We start from the raw sequence: 26,543 nt of genomic DNA on the forward strand, positions 1-26,543 counted from the left end.
TGCATTGTTTAAATGGGTTATTACTTCTTGCTCTTGTATTGTGAGAGTTCCTTATATATTCTAGATACTAGACTTTTATCAGGTATATGATTTGTAAATTTTTTCTCCCATTTTATAAGTTGTCTTTTCCCTTTGTTGAATGTCCTTTACACAAAAGTTTTTAATTTTGAAGAAGTCCAAAGTATTTATTTTTTCTTTTGCCATTTGCCAAATCCAAGGTCATAAATATTATTCCTAACATTTTTCTAAGGATTTTATACTTTTAGCTCTTGTATTTAGGTATTTGATCCATTTTAATTAATTTAGATTTAATTTTTGTGTATGGTTTCACATGAAGGTCCAAATTCATTCCTTTGCATGTAGTTGACCCAGCACCACTGTTGAAGCACCACTATTCTTTGCCCTATTGAAAAGTCTTGGCACCTTTGCTGAAAATTAACTGAACATAGATATATGGGTTATTTCTGGACCCTCAATTCTATTCCATTGGTTTATATGTGCATGTTTGTGCAACATAATACTGTTTTGATTCCAGAAGCTTTGTGGTTTTGAAATCAAGATTATTCCATGTAATATCATGAATTTTAAGATCAGTTATCAATCTCTGTAGAGAGGGATTTTAATTGGGAATGTATTGAATCTGTAGATCAACTTGGGGCATATTGCCTTCTAGATAATATTAGGTGTTTCAATCCATGAATGTGGGATTTCTTTCTAGTTATTTAGATCTTCTTACATTTACTTCAGTAATGTTTGTAGTTTTCAGAGTATAAATTTTTGCACATTCAAATTTATTCTTAAATATCTTATTTATTTTAATGCTATTATAAATGGAATTTTGTCTTAATATTACTTTCAGATCATTTATCCCTAGTATATATATCCCTAGTATATATCCTAGTACAATGGATTTTTGTGTATTGGTCTTGTATTTTGCTACTTTCCAAAGCCATTTATTAGTTTAATAATTTTTGGTGGATTCCTTAGGATTTTTCTATACTTAATATTATGTTATCTTCAAATAGAGATCATTTAATTCTTTCTTTCCAATCTGGATGACTTTTACTTCTTTTTGTTGCCTAATTGACCCAGCTAGAATTTCCAATACAATACTGAATGGAAGTGTTAAGAGTAAGCATCCTTGTCTTGTTCTTGATCTTAGGGGAAAAACATTCAATCTCTCATTAAGAATGACAGCTGTGTTTCAGAGATGCTCTTTATAAGGCTGAAGATATTTCCTTTTATTCTTAGTTTGTTGAGAGTTTTCACCATGAAAGAGTATTGGATATTATCAAATGTTTTTCTGTATCTATGGAGATGATGGTATGGGGATTCCCCTTCATTTTATTAATATGCTATATTACATTACTGTACATTGTTGTACATACATTGTTGTATGTTACACCAACCTTATATTCTTGGTTGGCCATAGTGTATGATTCTTTTTATATGCTGCTGGATTTGGTGTGCTAACATTTTGTTGAGGATTTTTTTTTACATCCATATCCGTAAGGGATATTGTTCTGTAGTTTTCTTATAATATCTTCTTCTGATTTTGTTATCAGGGCTCAGTCTTGTTGTTGTACATTCTATGGGTCTCAAAAAGTGTATAATGACATATATTCACCATTATAGTATCATACAGAGTAGAGCTCTGCCTATTCATCCCTTTTTGTCCCATAATCCCTGACAACCACTGATATCTTTATATTCTTCATATTTTGCCTTTTCCAGAATTCCATATACTATGTGACCTTTTCTGATTGGCTTCTTTCACTTTGCATTAGGCATTTAGGTTTCCTCCATGTCTTTTCGTGGTTTGAGAACTAACTGATTTTTAGCACTGAGTAATATTTCTTTGTGTGGGTGTAATACAGTCCATTTATCCATTCAGGATATTTTGACTGCTTACAAAGTTTGTCACCCATGAACAAAAAGTCTGTAAACATCCATGTGCAAGTTTTTGTGTGGGCATAACTTTTCAACTCATTTGGGTAACTACCAAGGAGCAAGACTGCTGGATCACATGGTAAAAGTGTTTAGTTTTATGAGAAACTGTCAAGTTGTCTTCCAAAGTGGCTGCACTATTTTGCATTCCTACTATAAAGGAATGAGAATTCCTGTTGCTCCACATCCTCACCAGCATTTGGTGTGAAATGTGTTTTACACCTGACATTAAAATATTTTTAGACTGTCTGTCTCTAATGGCTTCTTATTGTCTTAACTTGGAATTTCTTGATGATTTACGGTGTTGAACATCTCTTCATTGTTTTTTGCTATCTTTGTATCTTTTTTGATGAGGTATCTGATCAGATCTTTTGCCCATTTTAAATCATGTTATTTTGTTGAGTTTTAAGCATTATTTGTATATTTTGGATATCAGGCCTTTATATTTTACAAAGGTCTTTTGCAAATATTTTTTCCAAGTCTGTAGCCTGTCTTTCATTCCCTTGATAGTGCCTCTCACAAAGCAGAAGTTTTTTAATTTTAATGAAATCCAACATCAATTATTTCTTTCATGGATTGTACCACTAGTGCTTTATCTAAAATGCTACCCAGGGTCCTCTAGAATTTTTCCTATATTATCTTCTAGGAGTTTTATAGCTTTGCATTTTCCATTAAAGTGTATAATCCATTTTGAGTTAATCTTTGTGAAAGGTTTAAAGGTTTTGTCTAGATTCACTTTTTTGTTGTTTTTTTGTTTTTTGCTTGTGGATATTCAGCTTTTCCAGCACCATTTTTGAAATGACTTATCATTTCTCCACTGTATTGCCTTTTCTCCTTTGTTAAAGACTAATTGACTACACTTGTGTGGGCCTATTTCTGAGCTCTCTATTCTGCTCCATTGATTTGCCTATTCTTTCACTTACAACACACTCTTGGATTACTACAGCTTTATAAGAACTTTTAAAGTTGGATACTGTCATTCCTCCATCTTTATTCTTCTCTTTAAATATTGTGTTGACTATTTTGGGTATTTTGCATCACTATATAGAATTAAGATCCATTTGTCAATATCTACAAAATAACTTAGTGGAAATTTTACTGGGATTCTGTTGAGCCAATAGATCAAATTGGGTAAGACTGATTTTTTTGGCAATTTTGAGTCTTCCTATTAATGAATGTGGACTATTTCTCCATTTATTTAGTTCTTTGGTTTCTTTCACCAGCATTTTGTACTTTTTTTCATTTAGATGACATATTTTGTTAGATTTTTACTTGAGTATTTCATTTTTGGAGTGTTAATGTAAAGGACATTTCACTGTTTTTCTGTCTTTTGTTTTTAATTTCAAATTCCACTTTTTTACTGCTGGTATTTAGGAAGGTATTCAGCTTTTGTATATTAATCTCGTATCCTGTAACCTTGCTGTAATCACTTATTAGTCCCAGTTGTCCACCCCTACCACAATTCTTTTGGATGTTTACACAGACAATCAACTCATCTGCAAACAAAGACAATTTTATTATTCCCCTCATTCCTAGTTTGTTGAGAGCTTTAATCATCAACGGCTGTTATTTTATCAAATGCTTTTTTTGCATCAATGGATGTGATCATATGATTTTTCCCCCTTTTATAGCCTGTGAATGTGTAGATTAGTATACCTACTCCACATTTCTTTTCATTAGTGTGAATACAGTATATCTGTCTCCATCCCATTATTTTTAAAGGAAATTTCTTTAAAACAATGTATTGTTGGGTCTCTTTTTTTTTGATCCACTCTGACAATCTCTGCTGTTTAGTTGGTGTACTTAGAGTTGATGTTTAAAATGATTCTTTTAATAGTTGCAATAATATCTGCTATATTTGTTAACCATTTTCTATTATTTGCTCTTTTTTCTTTGTTCCTGATATTGTCTTTCACTCTTTTACTACTTTTTGTGGTTTAATTGAACATCTTAAATTATTTTATTTTTCTTAGCATATCATTATACCTGTTTTACCTATTATGCCTATTTCTTTATACTTCTTTAGTAGCTGCTGGATTAGTAGCTTGCAATATACATTTATGACTAATTCAATTTCACTTTCAAATAACACTAGACCATTACAATGGTAGCACAAGTATCTTTAGAATAACAGTGTTGCTGTTTTCTCTCTCCAACCCTTGTATCATTGCTGCCACCATCCATTTCAATGATCCATAAGCTATAATCACTGTATACAATATTATGTTATATAGCATTACATAGTAATATAGCAACATACCATATTATAGAACATTGTTGTTCTACCACTTTGAACAAACTATTAACTGTTAGACTAGTGAAAAATAATAAAAACAGGCATTCTTATTTTTCTTCACTTTCTGTTCCATTAATGCTTTTCCTTTCTTTGTGTAGATCTCAGTTTGACACCGAGTTTTTTTCCTTCTCTCTAATGGTCTTTTTTTAAAAATTTTTTATTAAGGTATGATTGATACACATTCTTATGAAGGTTTCACATGAAAACACAATGTGAAGAGAGAACCAAGATGGCGGCGTGAATAGAGCAGCGGAAATCTCCTCCCAAAACCATATATATTTTTGAAAATACAACAAATACAACTATTCCTAAAAGAGAGACCAGAAGACACAGGACAACAGCCAGGCTACATCCACACCTGCAAGAACCCAGTGCCTCACAAAGGGGGTAAGATACACGCCCTGGCCTGGCGAGACCCGAGTGCCCCTCACCCCAGCTCCGGGTGGAAGGAGAGGAGTCAGAGCAGGGAGGGAGAGGGAGCTCAGAACTGCTAAACACCCAGCCCTAGCCATCTGCACCATAGCGCAGACACACAGTGCATGCATGGGGTGCTGGAAACTGGGGAAACAGGACAGTGGGACCTTTGAGCAGGTCCCCGCAGCCAGCACCCCTGGGGCAAGGAAAAGCAAGTGCTTTTTGAAAGTCTTGGAGGGGCGGGGCCCCCACGGCTGGATGGGGGTGCCCTGGGACACCTAGCCCAGTGGTGGGAGTCCAGGGGGAACTCTGGGCACCCGAACCCCTGAAGTGCAGCTCGGAGGCCTCTCACCACGATAAACAGCCTCCTGCCTGTTCCCCCTCCAATCTGGCTCCTCCATATTGGAGCAGCAGCCTGAGGCAGGCCATGCCCACATCAACTGCAGAGCTAAATAAACTCCACAGCGGCCAGGCAAGATCAGAAGCCACGTCTGCACACAGCTGCCCAGCACAAGCCACTAGAAGCCACTGTTCTCCCAGGAGAGGAAGGCCATAAACTGGCAAGCAGGGACTTTCTCTTACCCAACACACACCCCAGCTCCCCACAAATATATCTTTCACCATGAAAAGGCAGAAGAAATTGATAGAGATGAAGATCACAGAGGCAAACCCTGAGAAGGAGATAGACCTAACCAGTCTTCCTGAAAAAGAATTAAAAATAAAGTTCATAACCATGCTGATGGAGCTGCAGAGAAATATGCAAGAGCTAAAGGATGAAATCCGGAGGGAGATTACAGATGTCTGGAGGGAGATTACAGAAATGAAACAGTCTCTGGAAGGATTTATAAACAGAATGGATAAGATGCAAGAGGCCATTGATGGAATAGAAACCAGAGAATAGGAACGCATAGAAGCTGATGCAGAGAGAGATAAAAGGATCTCCAGGAATGAAACAATATTAAGAGAACTGTGTGACCAATCCAAAATGAACAATATCCACATTATAGGGGTAGCAGAAGAAGAAGAGGGAGAAAAAGGAATAGAAAGAGTATTTGAAGAAATAATTGTTGAAAACTTCCCCAAACGGGGGCAGGAAATAATCGATCAGACCATGAAAGTGTACAGAACTCCCAACAGAAAGGACCAAAGGAGGACAACACCAAGACACATAATAATTAAAATGGCAAAGATCAAGGACAAGGACAGAGTTTTAATGGCAGCTAGAGAGAGGAAAAAGGTCACCTACAAAGGAAAACCCATCATGCTATCATCAGACTTCTCAACAGAAACCTTACAGGCCAGAAGAGAATGGCATGATATATTTAATGCAATGAAACAGAAGGGCCTTGAACCAAGAATACTGTATCCAGCACATCTACCATTTAAATATGAAGGAGGGATTAAACAATTCCCAGACAAACAAAAGTTGAAGGAATTTGCCTCCCACAAACCACCTCTACAGGGTATTTTAGAGGGACTGCTCTAGAGGGAGCACTTCTAAGACTAAATAGATGTCACCAGAGAAAATAAAATCACAGCAAAGAAAGCAGACCAAACAAATACTAACTAAAGGCAAAAAATAAAATCAACTAACCACAAAAGCAGTTAAAGGAAGCACAAAAGAGCACAGAATAAAACAACCAACATATAAAGAACAGAGGAGGAGGAATAAGAAGGGAGAAAAATAAAGAATGACCAGACAGTGTTTAAAATAGCTCAATAAGTGAGTTAAGTTAGACAGTAAGATACAAAAGAAGCTAACCTTGAACCTTTGGCAACCACGAATCTAAAGCCTACAAGGGCAATAAGTACATATCTTTCAATAATCACCCTAAATGTAAATGGACTGAATGCACCAATCAAAAGACACAGAATAATAGAATGGATAAAAAAGCAAGACCCATCTCTGTGCTGCTTGCAAGAGACTCACCTCAAACCCAAAGTCTATAGGAACAAAGAAAGACTGAAGGAACAAAACAGCAGCAGAATCATAGAACCTAAGAATGGACTAACAGTTACCAAAGGGAAAGGGACTGGGGAGAAAGGGAGGGAAGGGAGGGAAAAGGGTGGGGAAAAAGAAAGGGGACATTACGATTAGCATGTATAATGTGGGGTGGGGGAGGCATAGGGAGGGCTGTGCAACACAGAGAAGACAAGTAGTGATTCTACAGCATCTTACTACGCTGATGGACAGTATTGTAATGGGGTTTGTGGGGGGGATTTGATGAAGGTGGAACCCTAGTAAACATAATATTCTTTATGTAATGGTAGATTAATGACAACAAAATAAAATTTAAAAGAACAATGCGGTTGCTACATTTACCCATATTATCAAGTCCCCACCCATACCCCAATGCAGTCACTGTCCATCAGTGCAGCAAGTTGCCAGAGATCCACTATTTCCCTTGTCTGTGATACACTGTTCTCCCCATGATTCCCCACACCATGTGTACTAAACATAATAGCCCCCTCAGTCCCCTTCTCCCTCCCTCCCCACCCACCCTCCCACACTCCTCCCCTTTGGTAACCACTAGTTCATTCCTGGAGTCTCTGAGTCTGCTGCCATTTTGTTCCTTCAGGTTTGCCTCATTGTTATACTCCACAAATGAGGGAAATTATTTAGCATTTCTCTTTCTCTACCTGGCTTATTTCACTGAGCACAATGTCCTCCAGCTCCATCTGTGTTGTTGCAAATGGTAGGATTTATTTCATTCTTATGGCTGAATAGTATTCCATTGTATATATGTACCACATCTTCTTTATCCATTCATCTAAAGATAGACATTTAGGCTGCTTTCATATCTTGGCTATTGTAAAAAGTGCTGCAGTGAACATAGGGGTGCATATGTCTTTTTGAATCTGAGAAGTTTTATTTTTTGGGTATATTCCAAGGAGTGGGATTCCAGAGTCAAATGGTATTTCTATTTTTAGTTTTTTGAGAAATCTCCATATTGCTTTCCACAATGGTTGAACTAGCTTACATTCCCACCAGCAGTGTAGGAGGGTTCCCCTTTCTCCACATCCTCACCAACATTTGTTGTTCTTAGTCTGTTCGATGCTGGCCATCCTTACTGGTGGGAGGTGATATCTCATTGTGGTTTTAATTTGCATTTCCCTGATGATTAGTGATGTGAAGCATCTTTTCATGTGTCTGTTGGCCATCTGAATTTCTTCTTTGGAGAACCATCTCTTCATATCCTCTGCCCATTTGTTAATCGGGTTATTTGCTTTTTGGGTGCTGAGGTGTGTAAGTTCTTTATATATTTTGGATGTTAACCCCTTGTTGGATATGTCATTTACAAATATATTCTCCCATGCTGTAGGATGCCCCTTTATTTTATTGATGATGTCCTTTGCTGTACAAAAACTTTTTTGTTTGATGTAGTCCCATGAGTTCATTTTTGCTTTTGTTTCCCTTTCTCGAGGAATGGGTTCAGGAAGAAGTTGCTCATGCTTATATTCAGGAGATGTCTGCCTATGTTGTCTTCTAAGAGTTTTATGGTTTCATGGCTTACATTCAAGTCTTTAATCCATTTCGACTTTACTTTAGTGTATGGGGTTAAACAATAATCCAGTTTCATTCTCTTGCATGTACCTGTCCAGTTTTGCCAACCCCAGCTGTTGAAGAGGCTGTCATTTCTCCATTATATGTCCATGGCTCCTTTATCATATATTAATTGACCATGCATGTGTGGGTTTATATAAGGGCTCTCTAGTCTGTTCCACTGGTTTATGGTCTGTTCTTGTGCCAGAACCAAATTGTCTTGATTACTGTGGCTTGTAGTAGAGCTTGAAGTTGGGGAGCATAATTCCCCCTGCTTTATTCTTCCTTCTCAGGATTGCTTTGGTTATTTGAGGTGTTTTGTGGTTCCATATGAATTTTAGGATGATTTTCTCTAGTTCATTGAAGAATGCTGTTGGTATCTTGATAGGAATTGCACTGAATCTATAGATTGCTTTAGGCAGGATAGCCATTTTAACAATATAAATTCTTCCTATCCATGAGCCACAGGATGTGTTTCCATTTATGGTATCTTCTTTAATTTCTCTCATGAGTGGAAAGACCTAGGTAGTTCTACAGATCATTGAGGTCTCAAAGTGTTTGGCACATAATCAATAATGTTTATTTAGTTGATCTGGTGCTTTGTCTTCTAAGTCTGCTCTTCTACAATTCTCCACCCACTTCTGACATCTGGCCGGGTCCCAAGGGAGCCTGAAGGAGGCCAGGTCCGACTGCGTGCTCTTCCGCATGCAGTTGGGGGCAGCGCAGAAGTTTGGCATCGTTGCCCGCCCAACAGCTGACCCAGCCCTCCCCTCCCCGCCTCCTCAGGGCAGTCCGCCTGCCTGTTGGGGCCAGGGAGGGGAGCCCTGATGATCTTTTAATAGTTCTTTCAGGTCCATTCCACTGGCAACAAGTTCCTTAAATTTTCATTTGTCTGAGAGTGTCTTTATTTTTCCTTAATTTTTGAAGAATAATTTTGTAGAATACACGATTTTAGAATACAGGATTTCAAGGATTTTTTTTTTCAATAGTTAAAAAATTTCAATCAACTCTTTTCTTGCTTGCACGATTTCTGAGAAGTCTGATGTATTTCTTACCCTTATTCCTCTATAGGCAAGGTTTTTATTTTTCCTTCTGGCTTCTTTCAAGATTTTTCTTTCTTTTATTTTCTGTAATTTGAACAGGATATGCCTAGGGGTAAATATTTTAGCCTTTATCCTGCTTTGTGTTCTCTGAGCTTCTTGTATCTGTGATTTGGAGCCTGACATTAATTTTAGGAAATTCTCAGTCACTGCTGCTTTAAACAGTTCTTAATGGTTCCTTCCTTCTTTCTTTTCCTCCTAGCATTCCCATTATGGCTACCTTCCATCTTCTGTAATTGTCCCAAGGTTCTTAGGTAGTCTGTTCCACTTTTACATCTTTTTTCTCTTTTCTATTCAGTTTTAGAAGTTTCTATTGACATTATCCTTAAGTTCACATATTCTTCTGTCAGCCTTGTCTGATCTATTAAAAAGCCATCAGAGGCATTCTTCATTTCTTTTATGGCATTCTTTCCTTCTAGCATTTCTTTTTTATCCATTCTTAGAATTTCCACCTCTCTGCTTACATTGCTGACAATTTTTGTAATTTGTCTACTTTTTTCATTAGAGCCCTTAGCATATTAATCATAGTTATTTTAAGTTCCCAGTCTGAAAATTCCAACATCTAGGAAAGATTGTTAGTTTTCAGTTTGTTAAGCTTTTTACTTTTTGTTAAGATAGACTGACAACTTCCAAGCTCCTTACATGCTGGTCCAGAAATTGGAAGTAGATTCCTTCTCTTTTAGATTTCTAATTTTATTCTATCATGATAAGATAAAATATTTTGTATGATTTCAGTCCTTTAAATTTATTGAGATTTACTTAATGGCATAGAAAATGTTTTATTTTGGAGAATGTTCTATGTGTGCTTGAGAAAAATGTTTTTTTGCTATTGACAGGATGTTCTATAAAAGTTTGTTAGGTATAGCTGGTTTATAGTGTTCAGTCTTCTATATTGATGCTATTCCTGGTTGTTCTATTTATTATTGAAAATATCATACTGAGATCTCTAACTACTATTGAATTGTCTCTTTATTCAGTATGTAAGATTTTGCTGTATATAGGACTGTTTTTAGGTGCATATGTTTATATCTTCTTGATGAATGGACACATTAATCATAAATTGTACATCTTATGTCTTGAAACATTTTTTCATTAAAGTCTATTTTCTGATATTAATATAGCCACTCTAGGTCTCTTATAGTTGTTCACATCTTTTTCCATCCTTACTCTCTAACTATTTGTATTTTTGCATCTAAAATGTGCTTCCTGCAGACAGCATATAGTCAGATCTTGCTTTTTTAATCTAGTATGACAATTTCTGCCTTTTGATTGTATTGTAAGGTGAGTCTGCTAACAATGAAATATCTGAGTTTTTGTTTTTTGGTAATGCTCTTATTTCATTTTCTTTTCTAAGGCTACTTTTGGTGGATATATTCCTAGTTGAAAGGGTGTTTTTTTTCTTTTAGCTCTTTGAGCACGTCTTGCCACTGCATTCTGTCCTCCATTATTTCTAATGAGATATCAACCGATAATCTTAGATTTTCTTGTACATGATTCAGTATTCTCTGGCTGCTTTCAAGACTTTTCTTTTTGAAAGAGAAGTCTGATGGTGTGGACAGACTCCACTTCGCTCAGATATCAGTGTCATACTGAGTTGTTGAGGTAGTAGTCGTCAGACTTCTCTGCTTGGCTTCCCTGGTACATAACATAGGCCCTAATGAGTAAGTTGAGGCAATGGCAATCAAAGCCTAGTATTCTTGTTCTGACATATCTAGAGTCAAATTTCTGTCCTGCAAATGGGAACTAGATAGAGAAGGAAGCTCCAGACATCTTGGCCATGCTGTTTACTTTATAGTTTCCACGAGGTGGAGTCTGAGGAGGGAGAAACCAGTTGCAATAACCGGATTATTGACCTAGACTTGGAGCTGGGATGGAAGAGAACCCCATCTTCTTGGCCACATCAGTGAAGAGTATAGTTTGTCATTTTGAGCTGCAGGACTGGGGATTAGGGGAAGGTCATGGTTCAAGTGCCACAAACTCTCATTGATCTTATTGAGACTTAGCACTTTTTCTTGAATGAATTTATCTCCTTTTGCTATATACCCTTAGGATAATTTCTAAAGACAATAAATTGTTGTTTGTCTTTTTAATATAGTTTTTCCAGTTATGGTTATTTCATGGCAGATTGGGTCCATTCACATGTCACACTGCTATTCTGGAATGCATCTAAATTGTATTTTTTATGATAAAACCAACATATAGACAGAAAAATATATCAAAATATTTTCTTAAATAAGTTTTAGAACATTTTCATAAGCCTAGAAATTTCCCTTATGCCCTCATTTCTGGCATATTGTTCTCCATTCATAGCTCTTGGCAACCATTGTTCTGTTTTTGGTCACTGCAGATTAGCTTGTGATCATATATCATGTAAATGGAGCCCATAATATATTGTTTATATTAGTCTCATAAAATGAGATAGATTTATGTATTTCTTAAACATTTAGTAGAGAACGTGTGGAACTGTTGAAGTAAGTGTACTTTTTTTATGAATAAAGTTTAACCATTGATTCGATCTTTTTTTAATGGTTCTGTTATTCTGACTTTTTTCTTCAGTCATAATGTTATATGTTTCAAGAAAGTTTCCCATTTTGTTCTTATTATACTGGCTGGGACCTTTGGCATAATGCTGAGAAGAGATGATGATAAGTTATTTTTGTTTACTGCCAAGTATGCTGTCGACTTGGAATACGATTTTTCTGTCATTATGTTTTAATCTCATTTTTCTCCCTGTGTTGTATTATGGGTGAATTATAAATATTGTCTTCTCTCCTCAACTATCCCCAGTAAAAGTTAATTAAATTTAATGATTTCTATTTCAAAAATTCTGAATTGGTTTTCTTCCATATCTACTTATTTGCTTTACTTCAACTAATTTCAATTTTTATAACTTTTAATTATTTTTAATGGATATTGGCCTTTTCATGACTCTTAGAATTCTATGTATTTGAAAGTCTTCTGTAAAGATACTGTTATAATTTTCATTTCTGTGATACAGTCTTCTCCCATGGTCATATTTAGTTGGGTTATCTTTTGAAGCCCCAATTTTAATATTTGGGACAAATAGTTATTTTGGAGATTTTTCTTGAGTTGGTGATTCTGGTTCCACTCCCTTCCCCACATCCTATTCTTTCTTCAGTTTTTGTGGTAATCCCCACTTGAATTCTTAATATCTCAGTTCATAACTAGATCTTATGGTGGCTGCTTAGGGCTTCTACCTTGTGTCAATATTGAATATAAAAATGATCAAATCAACATGTTAGTGAGTAGTATGGCTTATTTGCTGGTACCAAGGTTGTCAAAGTATAAAGATTCATATATAAACAATAGTCACAGGTAGTTATCAATAGCAGCTTCCTGACACTTGCCCCTCTCCCCCAACTTGGGTCTTTGCTTACGGGCAGGAAAAGCTTTACCCTATTTCCTGATTTTGAACAATTAGCATGGCTTTAGTTCTCTATCTCATGTAGTTCACTATTGTTGCTTTTTGTTCAATAGAAGATAAATATTGAGTTCACCAGTACTACCTATTCTAGTAACCAGATCTCACCTGTACCACATCAGCCTCACTTTTGTTTTATCTATTATTGCTAGTTATTTAAATAGTGGAGATTGAGTATTTAAAATGCCATTTAAAATTTTAAGTTTTATTGAGATAACTTATGTACTATAACATTTACCCATCTTAAGTATATAGTTGATGAGTTTTAGTAAATGTACACAACCATGTAATTATTACCACAGTCCTGTTTTAGAACATTTACATCAGCCCCAAGGTTGCCTCATACCCAATCACATTAATCCCTTCTCCTGTTGCTTCCATAAGTATCTAATGATCTGATTTCTGTCTCTTAGAATTTTAGCTTTTTAAGAAATGTCATATTAATGATTAAAAATCTATTCTGTGTTTTTTTCCATTTAACATAATATTTTTGACATTAATCAACTTTCTTTGCAGGTATCAAGCTTGTTCCTTTTTATTGTTGATTTCATTGTAATAGATAAATTGCATTTTGTTTATCCACTCACTACTCTGTGGATATTTAGGTTATTTCCAGCTTTGTGCTATTATAAATAATGTCGTAATGAACATTCTTGTACTCAATTCTGTGTGTGAATACATGTTTTCATTCTTATGAGTAGATACCTAGGAATGGAATTGCTGGGTCCTAAGGAAAATTTATGGTTAATTTTAAGAAATTTTTAGATATTTTCCTAAGTTGTATACCACTTTACATCCAAACCAGCAATATAGGAGAGTTCCTGTTTTTCTACATTCTCATCAGCACTTATTATTATGTCTTTTTTATTATGCCTTTCTAGTGTGTGTTAAATGGTATCTCATTCCTTAATACTTAACGATGTTGAGAATAATTATGCTTATATGACAGTTGGATATCTTCTTTGCTGATATGTCTATTCAAGTGTTTTGACTATTTTTTAAAATAAGGTTGTTATCTTATTTTTTAGTGTAATACCATCTTGACTCTTGTTATTTTTCTAATAGTTTATTGTTCTGAGCTAGGTCATATACACTGATTGTTTTCTTCAAACTTATTTTCTTCTCCAGGAGTGCTATCCTCTTCCAAAGATAAATTCATTCACTGAAATTCGGGCATTACCCAAGGAGTAAATCTGAGTGTGTTCATTAAATATGGGATGTTAGTTTTGCCAATAAATTTGTTTGTGGGTGAAGACCCTTGCTTTTTATTAGTTTTAGGATGTACAAAAATTGGACAGTAGCACACTGTCCAATTTCAGGGAGAAACTTGGACCAATTTCAAATTTAATTTGTTGTTAGTTTTTTTTATATATCTATATGGCAAGCTAATAAGCCAGATAATTAACATCAAGCCACTGATAAATATTCCTAAAGTGAGCTAATAACTTATGAAGACCAAAATGACCTTGGTTAGTGCTAAGGCCAAATGGAAAATAATACTGTTGGGGCAACTTCAAATTTGATTCAGATTATTTTGATTGCTATTTGGTCTTGAAGTCTCTTACTTGGCTTCCCAAGGCCCAGTTTCTAACTAGATCTTTTTCTTATTTTCTCTTTTACAATTAGATGGCTTTTAGTATATCCACATACCTGTACATTTATCACCGCACTCAATTTTAAAACATTTTAATTACCCCAAAAGGACATCTGTGGCCCATAGCATCCTCCCCAATCCTTCCAGTTTCCCCAGCCACAGGCAACCACTAACCTACTCTGTATTTCTGTATAGACTAACCTATTCTGCACATTTCAAACAAATGAAACCATACAATATGTGGTCCTTTGTGGCTGGGTATTTTACCTACCATATGTTTTCAAGGATGAGCTATACTGGGACATATATAGTGTACATACCACATAGTATGAGGTAGGGGTCTGTAATTCTGGGGGAGGAAATATTTTCCCATCCTAGGGCAAAATACCTTTGAAACCAAAATCAGTCAAAGAGAAATAAAGCAAAAGAAAGTCGTTTATTGCTTACCAGCAGTCTTCAGTTCTGCTCGCTCATGTCTCTTGTGACCAGACTGCAGAAAAAGAAACCCCACCCAACCTCTCTGGTCCAGATACCCCCCTTGCTCCCCCAGGTAATCACCTATTGATATGGAGATGAACTAAGGCCAGGCGAGAGATTCTGGAAATGTTGCAATTTTACCCACAGGGTCCAACTTCATTTTTTTGCATGTGGATGGATATCCAGTTGTCCCAGCAACACTTGTTGGAGACTATTCTTTCCCTATTTAATTGTCTTGGCATGTTAATTGAAAATCAGTTGACTGTAAATGTGAAATATTTCTATATTTCTATTCTGTTGATCTATGTCTTATATTATGCCAGCACTGCATTGTCTTGACTACTGTAGCTTTGTAATAAATTTTGAGATCAGGAAGTGTGAGTCCTTCAACTTTGTTCTTTTTCAAGACTGTTTTTCCTATTCTGGGTTCCATGCATATGAGTTTTAGTCCAGTTTATCGATTTCTGCAGAGCAGACAGTTGGGATTTTGAAGGTGGTTGTGTTGAATCTGTAGATCAATTTGGGAAGTACCCATCCAACAGTATCAAATCTCCTTATCTATGAATATAGATGTCTTTTATTTATTTAGGTCTCCTTTTATCTCATTCAGAATTGATTTGTAGTTTCTAGAGTATGAGTTTCATATTGCTTTTGCTAAATTCCTAGGTAGTTTTGTTTTTTAACCATTTTTCATTGTAAATGGAATTGCATTATTTGATTTTCAGGTTGCTCATTGCTACTGTGCAGAAATATAATGACATTTTTTGATGATCTTATATACTGCCAACTTGCTGAATTTGATTATCTACTAGTTTTTAGTGTACTCCTTAGGATTTTCTATATGCAGGATTAGGTCATCTTCAGAGATAATTTTACTTCTTTTCCAATCTGAATGCCTTTTATTTCTTTTTCTTGCCTGTCGTCTCTAGAATCCCTAGGACAATATTGAATGTAAGTCGTGAGGTGAATATCCCTTCCCTTTCCCTGACCTAGAGAGAAAACATTCAGTCTTTAACCATTAACTGTGATGTTGGTTGTGGGTTTTTCCTAGATATTTCTTATTAAGTTGATGATTTCCCTTCTATTTCTAATTTGGTTAATGTTTTTGTTATAGAAAGATGTTGAAATTTTTTTCAAATTCTTTTTCTGTGTCCATTGAGATGATCATCTGGATTTTATTCAATTAATTTAATATACTGTATTAGTTGATTTTTGTTCTAACAATTTCTTATGATGCTGGCTCAGAGCTTCTAACTTTAAAGATTGGTCAAGAAACAAATCATCTGGACTTCTTTAACTCAAAAAAAGATATGTATTTTGCAATTTTTTCAGCTGAATGTGATTTTCCCCATTTCTTATATGAAATCACTGTTAATAGAATAATTTACTTATCTTGATATCATTCATTCATAGGAGTTTAATTAGTGATACAACTGAAAGGAGGAAAGGTTTGTACATCAAGACATGAATAGGTCATTAAATTCTTTATTGGTTGATCTGCAAAATACTGTTACTATAATTAATCTCTTACATTCATTTGCACATTTGTTAACCAATATTCATTTAGTACCTATTATAGGCCGGGTATTATTCTCATCACAGGAGATACAGAGATGAACCAATGCAGTCCCAGCCTTAGAAGTTCAGTCAGGTGGAACAGAAGGACATATAAAGGGCAAATGACATAAGCATGAATGTAAATCATACATGTTAAGTATGAAATCAGTAAAATCTCTTGCTTCATTCCCAAATGCTATGTATGTGGTCAGTTGGTAGGAAAGAAAAGCCATTATTGAGAATAGCTTCTCAGTTCATATTTTGTAGCCCAATTCATCTTTCCTGAGAGTCCAGTCCACTACTTTCACTAAACTGTGTTCTTCTTGTCTTGTCCATCCCTGTGTGGTTAGTTTAGTTATCCTCTTTAAGGCATGGACTACTAAGCGTTTTCATTATTTGTAGTCTTTCTTTGCCTTGGAGAGGCAATGTAGCATAGTGTTTAAGAAATCAGACTCTGGTGTCCGATCATCTGTAATATTTATTAGTATGGGTTCTCAACAAGTTAACCTCTCAATACATAATTTTCTACATCAATATTATTTAAATAATACTAATAATACCTACCATATAGATTTATTGTGTAGATTAAGTGTGTGAAAGCATTTGTAACAGTACCAATCACACAGCACTCAATAAGGGTTAATGATCATTATTACCATCAATATTCAGCAACACATCTTCCTTATTTCCAAGGAGAAAAAAAAATGATGCTAGACTGACTCCAGAAGTCATTATGCAAAGACCCAGTGGACCAAATGAACAAAGCTACCCAGGAACACAAGCCAGTCTATCTTGAATTGAAATAATTGGACCATATTAGAGACAGATTTTCTGGAGTCCTTAATTGCTGTTACTGCTAAGCAAAGAGTGGGAACTACTCTTGGACATGATATGGTAGTTAATTCACTCTCTGAGGTCAGTCTGCTCAGTAGCCTGAGGTGGATAATCTCTCCAACATAATTGGATGTCATTTGATGTCAGGTGTTTGTCTAAAATGACCCTTTGTGCAATATGAAATCTTTGAATCTATTTTTAAAAAAAACAGTTTAAATGTAAAACCAAACCAAACCTTCTTTGGCTAATGATTTATGTTGTTCAGAATAGCACCAGAGCTAGTTAATGCCACAAAGGTTAAGTCTGTTAACAGTTGGATTGAAAGACTAAGGTATATCCTACTTCTAGTCTACCAATGTACCTAGCTCATCATTTGCAATCATGGACTAATTTAAAACCTAGAATAATAAGCCTGTCTGCCTAGATCCTTGCCAAATTCAGAGTCCATGGGAAGTGTCATTTTGTCCAACAGATCTTACCTGATTATTTGCTTTTCCTCCCAAATGCCTATCACATTTATGACCTAACTTCTAACATTCAATTAATATACACTTTTAATGTTTTGCACACATATTTTTATTCTCCACAAATAGATGTCAGCTCCTTCAGGATATCTGAGTTGTTTTTTCCCTGGAGGCATCTCTCCCAATGAAACTACATAGTTGGCTCTTATAAATTTGTATTAATTGACTTTAGAAAATTTTCCTTTGACAACAGTTAGCAGGTATGGTACTGACCTGTACCGTGATGCTTTGCTAGATAATACTTTCGCTCCACAAATTTTGACATGTTATGCTTTCAGTATCATTTAATTCAAAGTATTTCTAGCTTGCCATATGCTTTATGAATTATTTTGATAGTGTTTAATTTTGAAATGTTTGGGAGTATTTCTGAATATCATGTTAGTGGCTTCTAATTTAAAGAATACCATATGTGTAACTTAATAATTGGATATTTAGTAAATCTTGTTTTATGGGCTAAAACATGGTCTATTTTGTTGAATGTTACATGTAATTCTGTAACAAATGTGTGTTGAGTATGGTTGGATAGAGTATGCTGTAAATGTCTATTAGTTCAAGGTAGTTGTCAAGGTTGTTTAGATCTTTTATATGCTTTACTGATTTGTTTGTTTAGCTCTTTGTTCTGTCAGTTACTAAGAAAAGAGTACTAACATGTACAACAATGATTGACTTTTTATTTCTCCAATTCTTAAAATGTTTGCTTAATATAGTTTGGAGTTCTGCTCTTAGTGGTATATACGATTTGGTATGTTTGCCTTCTGTATAAACTACTCCCTATTATATTTTCCTCATCTCTGATGTTCTTCATGTTAAAGTCTAATCATTTGATATTATTATTGCTTTGTTAGGTTCTAAGTTTGCATGTATACATTTTTCTGCCTGTAAATTCTGTGTTTTCATATTAAAAGTGTAGTTCTTTTAAATAGGATGATATTTTTATTCTGTCATCTCTTTTCTTGGGCTTTATCATCCATTTACATTTAATGTTATCAATATAATAGGTTAAAGTCTACCATCTGGTACTTAGTTTCTGTTTGTCTCATTTGTTCTTTATTCTTTCATTCCCACTTTCTTTTATTGAGTTGTAAAGCTTTTAGTATTCTTGTTTATATTTTATAGTGACCTCTTAGCTGTACCTCTTTGTCTTTTTGATTGTCACTCTAGGTATTAAATTATCATACTATGTCCTCAAATAATATCATTTTGTTTTTCTATTCATACATTTTATAAAACACACAAAATACTATATTATAAATATGTTTGTACTTTCTAATGTAATATTTGTGTACTATCATTTTTACATAATACATTACACATGTAAATATATAAATATTCTATAATGATATACATATTACATTTATAAATGTTTTATACTTGTAAAGTAAAAATGTATTCTAATTTTTATAAGGGTGAATGGAAAGGAGTATATATTGTGAGAACAAAGGCATACATAAATTTTGCTTTAAGTAGTTGACAATATTTTGAAAATAACATGTAGAACAGACTTCATACAGATATCAAGTCTGGTGCTCCTTATTTCTTCCTGTAGATCCAAGGTTCTATCTGATATTATTTACCTTCACTCTGGAGATCTTTTATCATAGTGTAAATTTGCTGGAGTTAAAAAATCTCAGTTTTTGACTCTGATATGTCTTTATTTGATTTTGACTTTTGAAACTTATTTTCATTGGTTTTAGAATTTTAGTCTGAGTTTTTGAATTTAAACATTTTAAAGATAGTGTTCCACTGTCTTTTGGTTTTCATTATTTCTGGTAAAAGTTAACTGTAATTCATGCTCTTGTTTCTAGTCTATTTTTCTTTGGTAGATTATAAGATTTCTTTGTTATTGTGTTTTGAGGGCTTCGACTAAAATATGCCCAGGTGAGGTTTTCTTCTTTTTTACTTAACTAAGAATTTTTACTGAGATTTCTATATCTGTGAGTTGATGTTTTTCATCAATTTTGGAAATTTCTCATATATTTTTTATTTATATATTTCTTGTCTCCCATTCTCTCTCTCTCTCTTCTATTTCTGAGACTCCACCTATATGCATTTTAGACAATTTTTTATGCCACATATTTCAGAACTTTTAAAATCGACTCATTCTTTCCTCCATATATCTAGTGTGCTGTAAAGTCCATTTAATAAATTCTTTATTTTTTATATTACATCTTTACATTTCTATCTTTTCCATTCATATCTTCATAATAGATTCTAAGTCTTTTCTGAAATTCCTCATCTCTTCACATATATGGCCCTTTTTTTCCCTATAAATCTTTACATATTTTTATTGCAGTTAAAGTTTCTGTATTATTCTAACATCTTGGTCACCTCTGGTTCATCTACTATTGCCTCTTATCTCTCTTGACCATACATCACATTTCCTTACTTTATTGTCTTGAAATTCAGACAATTTTATGAAGGATATTTGTATAAAATAATAATAGAGGTGGAAATAAATATAATCTACCTCCAGAAAAGAAAGCACTGTCCTCCTCTCAGGTTTCTAGACTGGGTGGGAAGTCTTGCTGGGGCAATCTAATCTGTGGTTGAGCATAGTCCAGGTGAGGCTACAGTCTCAATGTAATTAGGTTCACCACAGCCTTCAAATATTTTGAGAACAAAATAGGGACTTTGCCTTCTGAGCCCTAGAGATATTCTGGATATCTCCTTGTGCTTTAAACTTGAGTCACCAACTTTCTCAACTGTCAAATAGCTCTCTATACTTCACAGCCTGCATGCTAGCTTTTTTGGTTTCCTGGGATATCTTTTATTTCCAGTCCTGTTGCAGCTTTCTGTGCTGCAAGAGATTTCTGTGTGCCTTGCTGCCTTGCTCTTTTTATTGATCTGCATGATTTTTGATAGATGTATGGAGAAATTCAAGTTTGAGTGCCCACTGTTATCATACAGGGATGAGGAATCTCCATTGTAATCTATATTAAGATTAATATAAAGATTCCAAACGTTTTTATATTTATTTCAGCCAGGTATATTGTTTCACGTGTTCCATCATAAATTGAGTATATGTTTTTATTTGAAATGGAGGAGCTGCAGCTGCATATTACAAAGCATTTGGTGGTCAGATTAAAATCAATACAGATGACTCAAGTAGCCCAATTAAACACATCCCTAGCATGTAATTGGTTTCTACCTTTTCCTACTTATTGGAAACCCAAATATTTGTACTGTTCATTATTCAGTTTTCCTATCCATTCAGATATGGCAGTGTATTCTGAGAGCAGGACATGGGAGATTATTTCATAGAAAGTGGAGATTTAATAACTTAGAAGTGAAGCTGTTAATTTATAGGTTATCCCACTGCTTAATCTGAACTGAATATTGGACTAACTAAACTGTGGAGAGATCAGTACAGATAGTATCCATCTTCCTCATGGCTCTTTTTGGTGCCTGGATCAGACTTTCTCTTGGACCAACAGACTCTAACACCTCTTCTGGAATTGATTCCAACCGATGATGAGCTACATCTGGCCTGTGAAATGAAAATAGCAAAACCTTTGATTGAGTCCAAGTTAAGTGGATGTACATCATCTGCTCAGTCAACTTTTGCCAAATTGAATTATGCTGTGTCAGTGTTCCATAATTTCAGAGGTGGATTTCCCCTTTTAAAAAACAAAGTGTTTTCCTTTACATAGGCAATGAAAGAAGAAAACTGCTGTGTGTGAAAATGCATTTTTGGCTCCTCTATATATTTGGAAACAAAAACCCTAAAATAATCCTATTTTAGTCTTTCTTTTTTCTCTTGGATCTCTGCCATCCTGGCCCTTATCAAGTTGCATAAGGGGGCACTGTAGGCGTGAAAGTTCTGGAGAAGTGATTCATTTTCTTGCTTCCTAGTATCAGGAAAGTCTAAACAGCATCAAGAATGTGATGGAAAGGAAGAGAACAAATAACTTGTGGAGGCTATGAGTGTTTTCCAGTTGTTTTAACTCCCAGCTCAGATTAAAAAATATTTACTCCAGAAAGAACACATATGATGGCAATAAACAGAGGGAGAAAGGTAAGAACTCTGAAGTTTACAAATTTGTGCAGTTTCCCACAAAGAAAAGCAATAAACATAGACAGGGGAATGAGCTGAAAATGGTTAATTTCAAAACTTGGGAAATTGCCCAGCTGTGGGACTAGTGGCTGTGATGGAGGCTGCAGTTCAAATCCCAATTTCTAAAGTCCATTCTAGGCCTACAAGATCTCCATGGAGAGAGAGGGAAATTGGGAGTGCTGATTTAGGGTTGCTAAAGCATCATAGTAAGAGTATTTGGGAAAATTTCATAGAATGTGTTATAGTGTTGTGATTACTGGTACAATCATCCCTAAACTCTTAGATCCTGCCAGCTTATGATACAAATGATGTCATGTTTAATTCCCAAATTAGTCTAACTTTAGGTTTCCATCTCTTTAATTTTTTTAGATGATTTATGGGATATTGGTCATACCCATATCAACTCCTATTGTTAAGGCATAGTGTAGGTTTTTAATTTTTGGTTTTGTGTTCGTGTACAGTAGTTTAAAAGCCTCTACTGCCATTTTTATCTGCTGTCTTCCTCAGTTAATTTTACTATTAGCCAGCATACAAGGGAGTCTTTGGTTATCTTATAAAGACTGAGCTGTCACAGTAACATTTACTTCTAAATAGCTCCTTCTATCACTTGCATTAATTTAACTGAGTTCACTTATATCTATTTTCTTAGCCCCTCTCTGTACTGCAATAAAATATCTAAGAGAAAATAATTTAAAATAAACCTGAGAAATCAATGGGCTGAGCTGCAAAGTAAACTAGCTAATGAGCTGCAGAATGAGATTAATCAGGGCTTAACAAATTTTTTAATTGATTTAAAATGTATACATTATACATATATAAATGTAACATGTCTAATTCAAATACAAATCAAAGTAATGATTAAGCTGAAATGCAAAATCATAATTGGGGCCAAAAAAGCAGAACTGTCATTGCAGAAAACAGACCTAGTAATATGGAGAATAAATTTGAAAAGCTTTCTTAGAATTTAGGGAAAAAGTGCAAAAAACACAATGGAATAATTTATCAATATATAGCCTAAAGATTCAATATACAAATGTTTCTGAAGAAGAAAAGATGAACTTAGTATCAGTAATTATGGCATTAATACTGAAAGCTTCCTGAGCTAAAAGAAGATAACAGTACACATATTGAAAGCCTCCATCATGAAATTAAATGAGAAGTAATATATACCAAATCATTTCTCACTAAAATTTTGAATTTCAGGGAAAGTGAAAATATTCTCTAAGGATTCATGAAGTAAAATCAGATTGGCCTCAAGACTCACCTGAGATATACAGGTGGGAAGAAAATTAATAGGTATTTATTATATTGTTGATAGGGAAAAGTTAACTCTATAAATTAAATGAACATACATAGCATAGCAGCAAAGATGTCACCAGATATACATGAATTCAGAAAAACATCCATGTACTCTTCTTAAAAATATGTGAAACTACTTTCCAACTTACCCAAATATGAATAAAAAATAATGAGGAAGATGTGGCAAACAAAAAACTCAGGATTGAATGTAAAAACAGTTAAACAGGTTGTATAATTATTGTAAGTAGAACTTAAAACATTCAAAAGTTAAACAAAAAAGATACAATACATGATTATTAAAAAATGAATTCTGGTCTTAAAAATGTTTCATTAAATATATAAGAAATTCGAAATGGATAAAAGTATTGGGTGGGCTAAAAGGGAAGGATATTCTCTTTACATTGACATTTATTTTGAAATATAAGTGTAAGTACATTTTTAAATATCAAAAGGTCATCTAGTTAATTCAAGAAAAAACTTATTTCTTATAAATCATAAGAATAAAGTAGGGATTCAGATTAAAGATGGTGGCGTGAGAGGAGAGACAGAGGCTTCCTCCTAAAACTGGATACAATTAGAAAATTTAATTGGCACAACTAATCCTGAGAGAGCAACAGGAAAGAGGATGGCATCAGACTGCACACACCTGGAGAAAAGAGCAGACCTCAGCAAACGGGGTAACATACCAGAGCTGTGGCTCCATGGGACCTGAGCCCCTTCCCCACCCCAGCTGACTGGTGGGAGGAAGACAAATGAAGCAGGGAGGGAGTGGAAGGCTTGGGACTGCTAAATACCTAGCTCCGGGGATCTGCTCTGGGAGCACAAACCTACATTTCATGGTGCTTTCTTGAGACTCCCACGACTACTGGGTTGGAAAGTTAATACAGGCAGAGTTCCTGGGAAGACTGGGATTCCAGCTGCTTGTGGAAAGCAGGGATCCATATCTGGCTGTGCTGGGACAAAAACTTATACCTGTGTAAGTGGCCCACTGGCGTAGGCAGTGGAGACAGGCACAGCAGCCGGGAGGCGAGTAACAGCTCTTTCCTACCCCAGGTACTGCTCCCCTGCAACCCCCAACATTGCCTCAGGGGCTCAGCAGCTCCAGAATAGAGCTTCTGGACACTAGAGGACACCATATACAAACATGAAATGCCAAAGGAACCTTGTCCAGACTAAAATTGTTAATACAACTCCTGAGAAAGATTTAAATGATATGGACCTCTTGACTCTTCCTGAAAGGGAGTTCAAAATAAAAATCATCAACATCCTAATGGAGGTATGGAAAGACATACAATAGCTCAGGAATGAATTCAGGTCAGAGATCCAATTGTTAAAGAACACGATGGAGGGTGTTAAAAGCAGGTTGGATACAGTGGAGGAGACAATAAATGAAATACAAACTAGAGAAGAGGAATACAAAGAAGCTGAGGCACAGAGAGAAAAAAGAATCTCTAAAAATGAAAGAATATTGAGAGAACTGTGTGAGCAATCCAAGTGGAACAATATTCGCATTATAGGGATACCAGAAGAAGAAGAAGAGAGAGAAAGGGAAAGAAAGTGTCTTTGAGGAAGTAGTGGCTGAAAACTTCCCCAATCTGGGGAAGGAGATAGTCTCTCAGGCCATGGAGATCCACAGATCCCCCTACACAAGGGACCCAAGGAAGACAACAGCAAGACACATAGTAATTAAAATGGGAAAGATCAAGGATAAGGACAGACTGTTAAAAGCAGCCAGAGACAGAAATAAGATCACATACAAAAGAAAGCCCATCAGACTAACATCAGACTTCTCAGCAGAAACCTTACAGGCCAGAAGGGAGTGGCATGATGTATTTAATGCCATGAAGCAGAAGGGCCTGGAACCAAGATTACTTTATCTGGAAAATTATCATTGAAGTTTGAAGGAGGGATTAAACAATTTCCAGATAAGCAAAAGCTGAGAGAGTTTACCTCCCACAAATCATCTCTGCAGTCTATTTTGGAGGAACTGCTATAGATGGAAGTGTTCCTGGGGTTGGATAGCTGTCACCAGAGGTAGTAAAATCATGGTGTGGAGGGTGGAGCAGCTGATTGTGAGGCAAATCCAAAATTAAATTGACTATCCCCAAAGTCAATCAAGGGATAGAGAAAGAGTATAAAGTTTGATATCTAATATATAAAGAATGAAGGAGGAAGAAAGAGGAGGAGAAATAGAAAAGAACCTTTAGATTGTGTTTGTAACAGCATAATAAGTGAGTTAAGTTAGACTCTTAGAGAGTAAGGAAAGTAAACTGGAACCTTTGGTAACCATGAATGTAAAGCCTGAAATGGCAATAAGTACATACCTATCAATATTCACCCTAAATGTAAATGAACTGAATGCACCAATCAAAAGACATGGAGTCACTGAATGGATAAAAAAACAAGACCCCTCTATATCCTGCTTACAAGAGATTCACCTCAAATCCAAAGACATGCACACACTAAAAGTCAAGGGATGGAAAAAGATATTTCATACAAACAACAGGGAGAAAAAGCAGGTGTTGCGGTAGTAGTATCAGACAAAATAGACTTCAAAACAAAGAAAGTAACAAGAGATAAAGAAGGACATTACATAATGATAAAGGGCACAGTCCAACAAGAGGATATAACCATTATAAATATATATGCACGCAACACAGGAGCACCAGCATATGTGAAACAAATGCTAACAGAACTAAAGGAGGAAATAGACTGCAATGCATTCATTTTAGGAGACTCCAACACACCATTCACTCCAAAGGATAGAACCACAAGACAGAAAATAAGTAAGGACACGGAGGCACTGAACAACGCACTAGAACAGATGGACCTAATAGACATCTATGGAACTCTACATCCAAAAGCAACAGGATACACATTCTTCTCAAGTGCACATAGAACATTCTCCAGAATAGACCACATACGAGGCCACAAAAAGAGCCTCAGTAAATTCAAAAAGATTAAAATCCTACCAACCAACTTTTCAGACCACAAAGGTGTAAAACTAGAAATAAATTCTACAAAGAAAACAAAAAGGCTCACAAACACATGGAGGCTTAACAACATGCTCCTAAATAATCAATGGATCAACAAACAAATTAAAATAGAGATCAAGAAGTATATGGAAACAAATAACAACAACACGAAGCCCCAACTTCTGTGGAACACAGTGAAAGCAGTCGTAGGAGGAAAGTATATAGCAATCCAGGTATACTTAAAGAAGGAAGACCAAACCCAAATGAATAGTCTGTCACAACTATCAAAATTGGAAAAAGAAGAACAAATGAGGCCTAAAGTCAGCAGAAGGAGGAACATAATAAAGATCAGAGAAGAAATAAACAAAATTGAGAAGAATAAAACAATAGAAAAATATCAATGAAACCGAGAGCTGGTTCTCTGAGAAAATAAACAAAATAAATAAGCCTCTAGCCAAACTTATTAAGAGAAAAAGAGAATCAACA

This window comes from Manis javanica, chromosome 2 (assembly GCF_040802235.1).
Source record: "Manis javanica isolate MJ-LG chromosome 2, MJ_LKY, whole genome shotgun sequence".
Classification (NCBI taxonomy): Eukaryota; Metazoa; Chordata; class Mammalia; order Pholidota; family Manidae; genus Manis; species Manis javanica.